The 13,462-nt window shown below is 47.7% G+C and overlaps 1 protein-coding gene across 4 annotated transcripts in view; it reads left to right on the plus strand.

Annotated features, from left to right (window-relative positions):
• tmem255a (transmembrane protein 255A) overlaps nucleotides 1-13,462 on the plus strand; it is a 48,967-nt gene that overhangs the window by 29,862 nt on the left and 5,643 nt on the right. The gene's annotated exons all lie outside the window — the stretch shown is intronic.

Genomic DNA, 13,462 nt, shown 5'->3' on the forward strand with positions numbered 1-13,462 from the left:
ACTATATATTAACAGACTATTATTAGCTTAATAGACTACGTCCAACTCGACGATATAGTGCCAAATATGACTATTCAAATATTAATATACACGATGTCTCAATACCGATGGTAGGCCGAACTTGGCCTTACTCCCACACGTGGCATCGCGGGGAGGCTTTACGTCTGTGACTCTATTGGAGGGTAAGAAACTGGACTGAAAAGAAAGTCCTACTTTAGTAGCGCAGTATATATACGCACTATGAACAAATAGTCCCATTAGTGGTGCGGTAGCCAAATTCCTACGCGGAACTAGGACTTGTTCGTACATGTCGAGCGGTACGTTTGAACTGGGTCTGAGGGGTATGGCAGCCTGGCACCAAGGTCTCGACCAATAGTAGAATGGAGACTATTATGGGATGTTCAGTAGGCTAGAATGGATATTCAATGCATATTGTACAAGGAATATACAAGGGATATCAGGGAATATTAGAGAATATACAAATACAATTAAATATATATATATAAATAAATATATATATTCGGTTTAATCTGGCCCTTCACAACAGCCACCCCCTGAATAGGTCCCAGACCTAATCAGTTAAACGGAGACAGATTAATCGCGTTGTCTATTTACACATAAGGGTTTGCTGTAGGGGTCAGTCAACTTCACAAAGTCATAGGGTTGTAGGGTCATGGTCATCATCGATTGTGTCTGGGAGTCGAGGCAGTTCTATGAGCCTTGCCACGGGACGGGTGTAAGTGCGACCCTGGACGAGCACTTCAGCTGCTCGGACCTTGCCGTCGGCACCGGTGATCACTTTGCTTACACGGCCGGCCGGCCACATAGCTCTGGGCAGTGATTGATCAATAATCATGACGACTGTTCCTTCTGTCAAATTGTCTCTCTCCTTTACCCACTTCTGGCGGGTCTGTAGAGACGGTAGGTAGTGCAGTAGGAAACTGTTCCAAAACTTGTCGGCTAATACTTGGCTGTACCTCCACATTCGTCGGCCGTTCGCTTCTTCAGGCCGGTACATTGTCTGGGGTAATGTGGGATCTAGCCGCCCCATCAGGAGTGTGTTGGGGGTAACTGGGTCGATATCCGCCACATCACTGGAGACATATCCGAGGGGCTTCGAGTTAAGTACTCCCTCAATCTCCGTGAGGACTGTCATTAGGACTTCTTCCGCCACAGTCTGGGCCCCAAGTACTGCGTACAGGGCTGTCTTTATGGAGCGCACTTCTCGTTCCCAAGTGCCACCGAAGTGGGGTGCGTTTGGGGGGTTGAATTGGAAATCAACCTGTGCTGGAGCGAGGTGGGTCTTAAGTTCTGGGCCCATAGCTTGGAAGCTCTCTCTCAGCTCTCTTTCGCCGCCTCTAAAGTTTGTCCCATGATCGGACAATAGGGTAGACGGTCTTCCTTTCCGTGATATGAATCTACGGAAGGCCATAAGGAATGAGTCTGTGCTCATGGTCGGGAGAAGCTCGATGTGTATCGCTCTGGTGGTCATGCATTTGAATACAATACCCCACCGCTTCTCGGTTCCTCTTCCTTTCTTTATGTGCAGCGGGCCAAAGCAGTCCATACCCGTTGAGTGGAATGGCTTGTCACCGATTCGGAGGCGACATGGAGGAAGGTCAGCCATCCTTGGTATGCTGGGCTGCGCGCGCCACTTGCGGCAGTCTAGACATGTTCGTTGGAAGCGTCGTACCGCCTCTCTTCCTTGTAGGATCCAGTAACGACGTCTGATTTCCGCGAAGACTCTTTCTGCTCCTGCGTGATGTACATCCTCATCGTATTTCTTTATAATCAGCTCTGTGACCTTGTGTCGGCTGTTCAATACGATCGGGTATTTAATGTCATCCGGTAGATTGGGGGCTCTGCGTAGGCGACCACCCACTCTGATGAGGGTGTGAGCGTCGCTCTCGGGGGCCAGGTGAATTAATCTGCTGTCGGATGGGACGGGCTTTCCTCCCTGTAGACAGGCCAATTCATCGGGGAACGAGTCTCTCTGGGCTCGCTGCAGTAGAAGCAATTCTGCTTCCTCGTAGTTAGCCGCTGACATATCAGCGGGGGACTTGCACTCCGGGTGGTACCGCAGGAATGTTCTTTGTTGTGCACTCTCTATGGACGTGCAATCGTTTATGTTAGGGTCGGTGGAGGCTACGGTGCTCAATCCACAGAACACAGACTTCTTAATTTCCACCTCCTCTGGACTTGCTTCCCTCGGGATAGGCATGGGCCACTGTCCTTCCGGGAGTCTTAGGAATGCGGGGCCGTCACTGTAGACATTGCGACGGGTGAGGTCATCCAGGGGCATCCCCCGGGTGATGACGTCAGCTGGGTTCTGTTTTGTATCAACGTAGCGCCACTCTGTTTCTCCGGTTAACTCTTCGGTTAAGCCTTGAATCTCGGTGACTCTGACTCCCACGAAGACTTTGTACTTGCATGAGTCCGATTTGATCCAGGCGAGTACCGTCGTGGAATCTGACCACAGGATTGTTCTAGACACCGGTATGGTGAGCTCACGTTGGATGAGCGTGGCTAGGTGCGCTCCGGCTAGGGCTGCGCAGAGCTCTAGACGTGGGATAGATTGTTGCTTGCGTGGGGCTATTCTCGAGCGGGCGAGGACAAATGCTGTGTAGATCTCTCCCCCTTGGTCTTGGGCCCGCAAGTAGGCTACTGATCCGTATGCGACCTCTGAGGCGTCACTGAAGACGTGTAAGTCCATTTTACATGTCTCTGGTCTCACCTTGGGTGGGAAGTAGCTTCGGCGCATATTAACACCTGGGAGTGAGTGGAGCTCCATCTCCCACTCTCTCCAGGTGGATGCAAGGTTTGCGGGAATGGGGTCGTCCCAGCCCTGGTCCTTGTCCCACAATGCTCGTACAATCATTTTTGCCCTGGTGGTGTACGGTAGAATACATCCTAGCGGGTCATATTGTCGGGCGAGTGTTGTGTACACACTCCGTCTGGTGGTCGGCGCCGCCGCCGGCCTTCCCTGCTCCGTAGTCAGGGGCTTGTGTCTGTAGTGAAGCGAATCTGTTTTGAATCGCCACACCAATCCCAGGGTCATCTCCTGGGCTTCTCCCGGGATTGTAGCCATCCAGGTCTCGCTGCTGGCTGCCTTGTCCTCGGAGGAGAGGCTGCGCAGTACTTGCGGATCGCTGCTGGCCCACTGCCTGAGATCAAAGCCGCCTTTGATCAATGAGGCGCAGAGTTTAATCAGGAGAGCCTCGGCTTCTTCCTGGGTTGAAAGGCTTTGTAGACAGTTGTCTACGTAGAAGCTGTTCTTTACGCTGTGTCGGACCTCTTCGTCCGCTGTTGGGTCCTCTGCTACATGTTTCTGTAGTGCAAATGTCGCACAGCAGGGGCTGCACGTCGTTCCGAAGGGGAGGACTTCCCATTGGTAGATGGCTGGGTGCTCATCTCCTGGCTTCTCTCTCCATAGGAACCGTAACAGGGGCTTGTCCGCCTCTACTAATCTCACCTGCAGGAACATTCCTTTAATGTCCCCGCTGATGGCCACCTTTTCCTGGCGGAAGCGGAGTAGAACGCCGAGTAGGGAGGGGCCGAGTGTGGGACCGGGCAGTAACTCTTTATTCAGATTTTGGGATCCGATCTGGTAGCTGCAGTTAAATACTATGCGGTCTTTACCGTTGTGATGGACCTTGTGGTGGGGCACGTACCACGATTCAGTGGTCTGGTCAGCCTCTTTAATGTCCATCTTTGTGACGTGTCCCGCTGTGATGAGCTTCTCAATCTCAGCGCGGTATACACTCTCTTGGGCGGGGTTCTTGGCTAAGCGCCGCTCCGTGTTCAGCAGGTACCGTTCTATGGCGTCTGTCTTGGCGTGGAAAGTAGGCATTCCTTCTCGCCGCAGGAGTGGCGTGGCGTATCTCAACACGCCGTTGACCGGGACTCTCTTGGTCCCTGTCTCGAGGAGGTGAATGGCGTAAATGTCATCTTTAGAGCGAATGTCTTTCTTTCCATTCTTAAAGGGCATTTGTTCCAAGCTCCATAGCCGCTCTACGTGTTGCAGGAGTGCGGTTTCTCCCTCTGTGACTCGGGAGTGGAGACATCTAGTGGCTGTACTTCGGTTGAGAGATTTGGCGAGCGGGCCTTGGAGAGTCCATCCCAAACGGGTCTCGACTGCTGCAGGACAGCCTCGGGGTCCGGTATGAACCCGGTCTATCGGGACAATGAGGTCTGCATGGTCGGAGCCTATCAACAGGGTCGGCATAGCATTGTCTATGAGCGGGATCGGTAACTTGCGCAGATGTGCATATTTCTCCATCAGCTTGGCGACGGGGTATGTGTACCGCGACAGTCCTATTTCTTGGCTGGTGAAAGCGTCTGCAATCTGGTACCGTCGCTCAGGCTGGCCGCTTGCTGCGATAGAGAATGAGACATTCTCGCCCTTTATAGTCTTCAAATCTCGTCTTATTGTCCGAATTGTCATTTGGGTTTCGCTTCCCCACAGCCCTAGCTGGGCCGCAGCGGAGGCGAGCAGCAGGGTCTTCTCTGACCCGTCATCGAGGACGGCGTAAGTGTCCAGGACTTTATTCTGGTAGCTTAGTGTCACACGCACTACTTTTAGGAGTACTCGGGCTCCACTGCTGCTGGCGGGATCGATGTACATGACGCTCGCTTTGCGGCTGGATGGTGCAGGTGAAGGGCGCCGTCTGTTACTGTCGTGAAGTATGTCCAGATGGGCTCCATCGCACTTGGTGCACCTTTTCTTTAAGCGGCATTCGGCTGCCATGTGTGAGCGCGCACAGCGAAAACAGCGCTTGTTGGACTTTATCCATTGACCTGCTTCCTCCGCGTTCAGCTTGGGGAAGGAGTCACATTGCGCTAGCCAGTGTTCTTTCTCACAGTAGGGGCACACTATCTTCCACTTCTCCGTTCTGGAGGGGGTACTGTGGCTCCTGCTGCTCGGTACTGACTCCGATTGGTGCATCACAGTCACCGATCTTCTTCCATCATTTAGTCGTCTGGTTCCTTCTCTGGAGCCAGGGGTGCTCCGTCCGAATGTATCTAGCCGTAGGCTGCTGACTTCTCTCGCCAGGAAGTCTGCTAGATTGAGGAGGTTCGGTTCGGGGCTATTCGGGTCTCTGTAGTCCCTCTGCCGCCTAAAGCGCTCCTGACGAGCGGGCGGCAGCTTCTCCAGGATCCTTTCCACATTTGAGTTGGCGTAAAGTTCATACTTCCCCTTCTCTCTTTGCGCTCCCAACATCCCTACCAGGGACTGCACTCTGATGGACAGGTCGTCCAGTGCTCGATTGTCTATTGCTGGGGGTAAGCGGTCGATGTGTCGGATCTCCTGGATCACGTAATCCCATATGCGCCCATACCTCTGGTCCAATGCTACCAGCGCTGCTGTGTATGGGGTGGTGGAAGTCGCGTAGGCGAGCGCTATATTATGTGCGCGGGGCACCTTTAAGTGCTGCAGTAGGATGGCGTATTTGTGGCGTTCATCCAATACATCCACCAACATGGTCTCCAGACACATGCGGAGTTCTGTATACTGGGCCCGGTTCTCTTGGGTGAAGTCGGGTACCATAGGCGTGCCAATGTATGACGCTGACTGTGGATACATCGGCGAGCGTTGGGGGAGAGGCCTCCTAGGCGAGTCTCCTCCCGCTCCTTGGTATGGGCTGGTACCGGCAGTGTACCATGGCCCGCTTGTCCAGGTGCTGTTCCTCGGTGCGGGTCGTGCGTCGTGCTCACCCGTGTATAGAGTCGGGGGTCTGTAGCGCAGCTCCGCGGGAGTATAGCCTGGGCTGTACCGGACCTCCTGGTCCGGTAGAGTACTGTGCTGTCTTCGGGCGCGGTTCTCCTCCTCTTCCTCTTCGTCTTCAGTTAGGTCATCCAGTGCTTGTAGTCTCTGGTTTAGCCTCTCCACAGGATATGCTGCTCCTTCCCGGTTGCTAGGTCTCGCTTGGACCGGTGGGGGGAGGTGGTCTGTGGGGGGTATAGACCTCGTCTGTTGGTCAAGTTCAGGGTTGTTTACTCGGCTAGGGGATGCCGCCCTGGAGGTGTGTCTAGACGAGTTCCTGGAGCCTCTGGCGGAGGGAGAGGGTGTTGTCCGTCTGATCAGCTGTTCTATTAGTTGCGCTTGCTGTCTGTCGCGCTCTGCGTCCCGTAGAGCACCAGCAGCTGCTCGCTAGCTGTCTGCTCGGTCTCGGGCCACATTCTCTTCCATCTGAATGCGTCTTATTTCCAGGCGTATGTGCTCTTCTTCGCTCCGTTGCTGTATCTGCAATCGATCGCGTTCACCCTGGAGTCTATCGCGTTCAGTAGAGGCTTTCAGGCTGACGAGGAATGCCTGCTGTAGGGTCCTCTCTGCCTCGCTGGGAGAAGGCGGTTGTATAGGGGAGCCTTCCCTCGGGGTACTCCTTGCGGAGCCTTGGAGCTCTATCTCCACGGTGCTCTCCCCGTCTTCTTCCGTGCCGAGTTCTCTCTCGGTAGCGTTGTATTCCTCCCGGGACTCATCGGGGACTACTTCTTCAGTACTGGCGGGGTGTGAAGTCATGTCTGGTTCCCACTGGTCCCCACCGTGAACTTGATCAGTTACATTAGAGCCCGTAGGGGCCTCTATGGTCGGGGTAGTCTGGGCGTTGGGGTTAGACATTTTCTAGTTTTACCGCGTTTACTGTTAGTAGAAGACTAGGTTGTTGACTGACAGCGTAAGCCTCTAAGTACTGAGGGAGCCGTCGTTCACGCTGCGGGCGTTGGTTAGGAGGATCGTTTCGTGGAGTGTTCATCATAGGCCATTTCAATATTAATAACATTGATTGATTGATTGAATTGATTGATTGATTGAAAACTTTATTAACAGATTGCAGAATGGGTACAATACAGTACAGCTCAATACACACAATTGTTAAGGGGATGCAGACCAGAGAAAGACTTTCGTCTTGTTTCCACCAGGGTCCCCCATTTTCAATTCATCAGGACATATATGACATACATGACATACAGATAGTCAGTACTGCTACATCTATACATTTATGACATACCAGATTTGCAAATACAGTACTGTTTGTGATACAGAATGAGTCAAGAAAAGGGAGTATATACATTTGACGTAGAAACTGTACATTGGAGGAGGTTGGGTGGGGGGGGGTTGGGTACACTGGGATATTGACAACCATACTGGGTAATTTACATTGGAGGTGGTTGGGGGGGGGGGGGGGGCACACTGTATAGACAAGTAAAACTGTACATTGAGGGGGGGGAGACTCTGTACAAACAAACAAAATTGTACATTGGACTATTGACAAAACCATACTAGGTAAATGACTGTACATTGGAGGGGGTTGGGTTAGGATATTTACAGGGGCCAGTGTTGAATTGCAGTCTCCCGTAGGTGTCTCTTGAGAGAGGTTTTGAAAGTGGGTAGTGATCCACATTCCTTTACAGCTTTGGGTAGGGCGTTCCACATTGATGTGGCATAATTGCGAAACGTGTTTAGTCCCTTATTTGAGCCGAATCTGGGTTTAACATGATTTGTGGAGCTCCCTCTGGTGTTGTGATCGTGGTATTCACTGACCTTTGGGAAGTATTTTGCCATGTACATGGGTACCTTGGTCGTGTAGTGTATCTTGTAGACCAGGCCCATTGCAAGTTGCTGTACTCTGTCATCTACTCTAAGCCATCCTAGGTTGTCAAAGTGGGCAGGGGTGAGGTGGGTTCTAGGAGTAAGGTCAAGCAGTAGTCTGACCAGTTTGTTTTGAGATGTTTGTAATTTTGTTTTTAGCGCCTTTGAGGTGCTTTGGTACCATGAGGTGCAAGCATAGTCGTAGTACCCCTGAATGAGTGCTCCTGCCAGAGTCTTCAGGGTATTCTTGTTTACCAGAGAGGAGATCCGGTACAAGAATCGAGTTCGTTGGTTGACTTTTTTTATTACATTGGATGCCATTTTGTCACAGGAGAGATTAGCCTCTAGGATGGAACCCAGGTAGGTAATTTCATCTTTCCTTGTGACAATATTGTCACCCACTGTAACTGAGAAGCCGTCGGTCTTGCTGAGTTTGTTATTTGAACCGAAGAGAATGGACTCTGTTTTGCCCATGTGTAATGATAGTTTGTTATCAGCGAGCCATATGCAGATTCTGCCTAGTTCCGAGCTGAGGGTTTTTTCAACCTGTAACTTGTTCTTGTCAGAGACCAGCAGGGCTGAGTCGTCCGCAAACAGGAACAAGTTGCAGTCACAAGCTGACGACATGTCATTTGCATAAATTAGGAACAGTAGCGGTCCTAGTATGCTTCCTTGTGGAACACCACAGCTCACTGTGAGAGGGGGGGATAGGGTACCGTTTACCTCCACCATCTGTTCCCTCCCCTCAAGGTAGGATTGCATCCAGCTCACTGATAGACTATCAAAACCAATTGCTTTTAGCTTGTCAATCAGAATGGAGTGATTGACCGTGTCAAAGGCCTTTTGTAGGTCCAGCATGACCATGCCGCAGTATTTGCCTGCGTCCACCTCTTGTTTGATGTGGTCATTCAAATAGAGAAGGCATGTGTCAGTGGAGTGGGATGTTCTGAAGCCAGATTGGAATTCGTAGATTAGATTTTTTTCCGCTAGGTACTTTTCGACCTGTTCGTAGACTATTTTTTCCATGACTTTCGAGATGGAGGTGAGAATAGAAACAGGGCGGTAGTTGCCTGGGTCTAATTTGCTGCCCTTTTTGTGCAGAGGGGTCACCCTAGCAATTTTGAAGTCCTTGGGGACGTGTCCCTGTTTTATGGAGAGGTTTATTATGTGTGTGATGATTAACACTATATTAATATTACACTAATTACCATCCGGCTCGAAGGACCAATTGTAACTGAGGGGTACAATTCCCTGACTGTATTACTAGATATGATACTTACTACCACTACCTTTGTACTTAATATTCGGCCACCCAGTACACGGCATAAATATATTATCATGAACACTCTCACGTAGATGAAACGGATCCAACACAAATGTACGAATTAGAAACAGGTCTTTATTTCCTACACAGCGATGGTGTGTAGAATAAGCATTTAATCACTTAATTACATTTATGAATTGAAATAGTATGCACTTTTATGGCAAGGAGTATTCGTCGGTATATCAATAGATAATGTCCAATCTCTGAAGGCGCAGGTGGTAAATATACGACCTGGAATAGTTAAGGAATAACAGCAATGATACTTTAATGATTATAGGCTGGATACACTAGAGGGGGTTAATCCGGTCGCTTGTAAGCCGACAGGAGTAGGAGGGGGGGGGGGGGGGTAGAATCCAGCTGCCTCGTCCGGCCAAGGGTATCCCAGGAGAACCCACTGTAGTGCCGTTCAATGCGCCGGCGATCCTTGGACCACAGATGAAAGCAGGTGGACTCTTTGTGGGCCGGCTCTCTCCGGTCCACGGGGGAGAGATGTGGAGAGACCTCGTCTTGCAGAGCGTCTCCTCACCTTGCGCCCTCTCCAGGGGGGGGGTTTCCAACACACGGTAGTGTCGGGGGTCTTTATCCATAGAATAATCAAAGTATCCAAAGCATAATCCGTGCCTGGGAAGGCGGGCTGTCGTCGGTAGAATAATCCGGTATACAGGTCCACTCGCTCGTCGGCTCTGGGGCTCCTCGGGTGCAGCTTCACATAGGGTCAACCACCCTGGGTAAGCAGCCAGTTCTCTGCCCGAAACGATGGGGTACTGACTACGGTAGTATTCTCACCGCACGAAGCACTATATATTAACAGACTATTATTAGCTTAATATACTACGTCCAACTCGACGATATAGTGCCAAATATGACTATTCAAATATTAATATACACGATGTCTCAATACCGATGGTAGGCCGAACTTGGCCTTACTCCCACACGTGGCATCGCGGGGAGGCTTTACGTCTGTGACTCTATTGGAGGGTAAGAAACTGGACTGAAAAGAAAGTCCTACTTTAGTAGCGCAGTATATATACGCACTATGAACAAATAGTCCCATTAGTGGTGCGGTAGCCAAATTCCTACGCGGAACTAGGACTTGTTCGTACATGTCGAGCGGTACGTTTGAACTGGGTCTGAGGGGTATGGCAGCCTGGCACCAAGGTCTCGACCAATAGTAGAATGGAGACTATTATGGGATGTTCAGTAGGCTAGAATGGATATTCAATGCATATTGTACAAGGAATATACAAGGGATATCAGGGAATATTAGAGAATATACAAATACAATTAAATATATATATATAAATAAATATATATATTCGGTTTAATCTGGCCCTTCACAACAACAACCCAGCGTCTCATTGGAAATACCAATGGAGCCACTATAAAGACCACCCTCCCGATATCGAGTTGTACAGTCCAGGGCCCTATTCCCCGTACCTGGTTCAACTAAGCCGATCAAGAGTCACATTATCCAGATTCAGTTAACCCGATGTTTGAAGCCGGGATTTTCCTGTTCCTCGAAGGTGGATTCAGTCTCGTTAACTCAAACCAGACTTGAGACCCAGGATAAGTGCGCGCGGCCGCCTCAGTTGAAAAGCCAGCACGTATCGATAGCAGAGATCCTGATTCTCTAGCGGCATTGATTGATTAATTGATTTAAAACTTTATTAACATATTGCAGTACGGCTCAATCGCCTCGCCGACAAGTTAAATGCGTTATCTATAGGCTAATTTTAAGTCCCTCATTACCTCAATCAATCAGATTATATTTCTTTAAACTTGCCTGCTGGATTGAATAATCAAATGAGATCTTGCTAGCTAAAATAATTCGTTAAACTGTTATACAGAATAACGATACGGCTCTCTTACCCATTGATTGATGTATGGTCGATCTTTTACTTATCTCCACTGTGGTGTAACGGGTTCTTCTTTTGACTTTCACGCAGACGACCGGGGTTCGAAACCTAGTCTTTTCCTTCGTTTTGCAATGTATGAATAATTCAATTTGGTGCACGTTGAGAGCTATATAAAGAATGACATCCTCAATGCATGTAGATTTATAATATTTTAACTTAAAACTAGGCTACCTTTGCGTATAATCATTAATATTATATTCCAAAAAATTATATTGGAAACACGGGGTTTCGAACACCGGTCGCCGGGTTGCCAGGATTGAGCACTACCGCTGCGCCACTGTGCCAGATGGGATAAATTCATTGTTTATACATTAATGAACGAGAGACCCGTGTTTAGAATATTCTTTATTTTGAATGAAGTTTTATCTCTTTATTCTCATTCATTAATGTGACGTCAACGGCTCATTCAATTTCTCAAATCCGTCAAACAGCGCATCTCATCAGACATTTTAATCCCAGTTACAATATCACACAAGATCCACAATCCACGCATAGACACTTCAATTTTATGCTTGAATGAAACAAAATCCAGGCGCTCCTCTCCTTCCTCGCTCCTCATCCACAGCGGAGAATATGAAAGGAATCAGAGCCAAACGAGCGATAGGTTTCAATCATTAAGGATATCCCCGCGGGATTCACATTTGCAATGCTGCGCGTTGTTAAAATAACCACATAATGTGTACATCGCACCGAGCGAGCGCCACGGTATATAACGTGCATTATTTAGGACAAAGTGAATTTAGTATCAGCATTTCGGGTCTATTTTACATTTCAAAAGCCCCCTCTGGAAGAATGGAGCACAAAAACGTAATTCAGAATGGTATAATGCAGATCCTAGACTGTGGGAATAATTTCAGGAAACGCGCTGTCACTTCTTTGCGGGGGCGTGGCGATGGTTCATCCGGCTAACTTGAACTTAAACCCTGCTCTCGACCAGGCTCAAACTTTTTGATCTGTTGTCATGGTGATTTAGACAATCCAGCTTCGGGGAACGGGAAAGTCCGGCTTAAGTCAGACTTCACCGAAAGTTATCCGGCTAACTCAGTTATCCAGGTACGGGGAACGGGGCCCTGGTCTCAATTAGGGCTGTCTTAAATACTTCGAAGCTTCGAAGCTTCGTTCGATGGGCACGGGATTCGAACAGGAAAATAAAATTTGAATATAAAAAAAAAGAAAATAAACTTTAAATGTTACCTGCAAAATCTTGCGCCTCCAATGCAACGGACATCATATGCCTCATTAACTCTGCCTCTCTTTGTTAACTACTGTACAACAAGCACATGGAGATTCCTCATTAACTCCTCTCTGTGTTGAATACAACTTGCTGCTTTTATAAAGACTCAAATGATGGCTTACAATATTTCATAAAAGCAAAGTGTTTCGTTTGTCTAAGATTTAAAAAGATTTAAACTTTACAGCTCTGACAATTCTCTATAGTATTTTTAGTTTTACCTGTGTTTGATAAGACACCCAGTCAGCAGCAGTGTCCTGACCCATATACAAACATGTCTTAATAAAACGTGCTTAATTCATTTGAATTCTGCCTTTGTCTCTATTAACTACATATAAATATTTATATAATTGTTTGCTTTATAGACAAAGGTTGCAACATAATTATGTAATGTAATGTCGTTGGCTGTGTAACGGAGAGCAGCCGCCCAGGCAGCGCAGCTCCCGACTCATTATTAATTTAATTAATTAATCCAATCCACTTTATTTAGAGAGCACATTTAAGTTCCACAACATAAGATAATTTATTTATTATTATTATTATTTTTTTATTATTGTCGAAGCTTCGAATTAAAATCGAATCTTGGGCCCAGAAGCTTCGACGGCCAGGAAAAGCTTCGAAGGTCAGCCCTAGTCTCAATTGCCACAAAGCCTTTAGGTAGAATCTGTAATGCCGTCAAACAGCAACCTCTAGGAAAAATAGACCCTTGTTTAGGTCTTGATGTGTGGGTTGGAGTTGAGTGGGGATATGGGGAGGGATTGCTATTGCTGGCCACACCTCAGACTCTGCTGAGAGGTCTATAATAAGTTACTACATGTATATAGCTGAATCATAATACTTATAATATAATATATAGAGCTATATATTAACTTATTATACTGTGAATTTCTCTTTCACCTGTATTCATCTGGTCAGTCTAAGAGCAGGGGTTCTTAATATCTTTGCTTGCCCAGTGTTCACGTGCACACATTTATATGCTGCCAGACATCCAACAACTACTAGGAACCTAGTAGCTGACCCCCACCTAAAGAAAAAGGACAATATACCTACTTTATGCATACCGCACCTTATGTGACTTCATCAGAGCATATATTTAGCATTTTAGCTTTTTTAGATTATATATTAGATTAGATTTAGATTATTAAATTATATATCGCATATATTTAGCATTTAAGCATTTCGTTTTTTTAGAATATATATTAGATTAGATTTAGATTATATATTGTAACAATATTTATTGTAGGCAAATATAAATGAGAGGGCATACATACCCTCATCTCGCACCTTGTTGGCCATAATGCGCATGTCCAGAGTTAATTATATTGTATATTGTTTACACTGCCTTTTTATTCTATTTTTATTTGTACTTCTCCACTGTACTATAATTCTGTGACCTGTACCTG

The sequence above is a fragment of the Notolepis coatsorum genome (genome assembly GCF_963971535.1).
Source record: "Notolepis coatsorum genome assembly, chromosome: 16".
Classification (NCBI taxonomy): Eukaryota; Metazoa; Chordata; class Actinopteri; order Aulopiformes; family Paralepididae; genus Notolepis; species Notolepis coatsorum.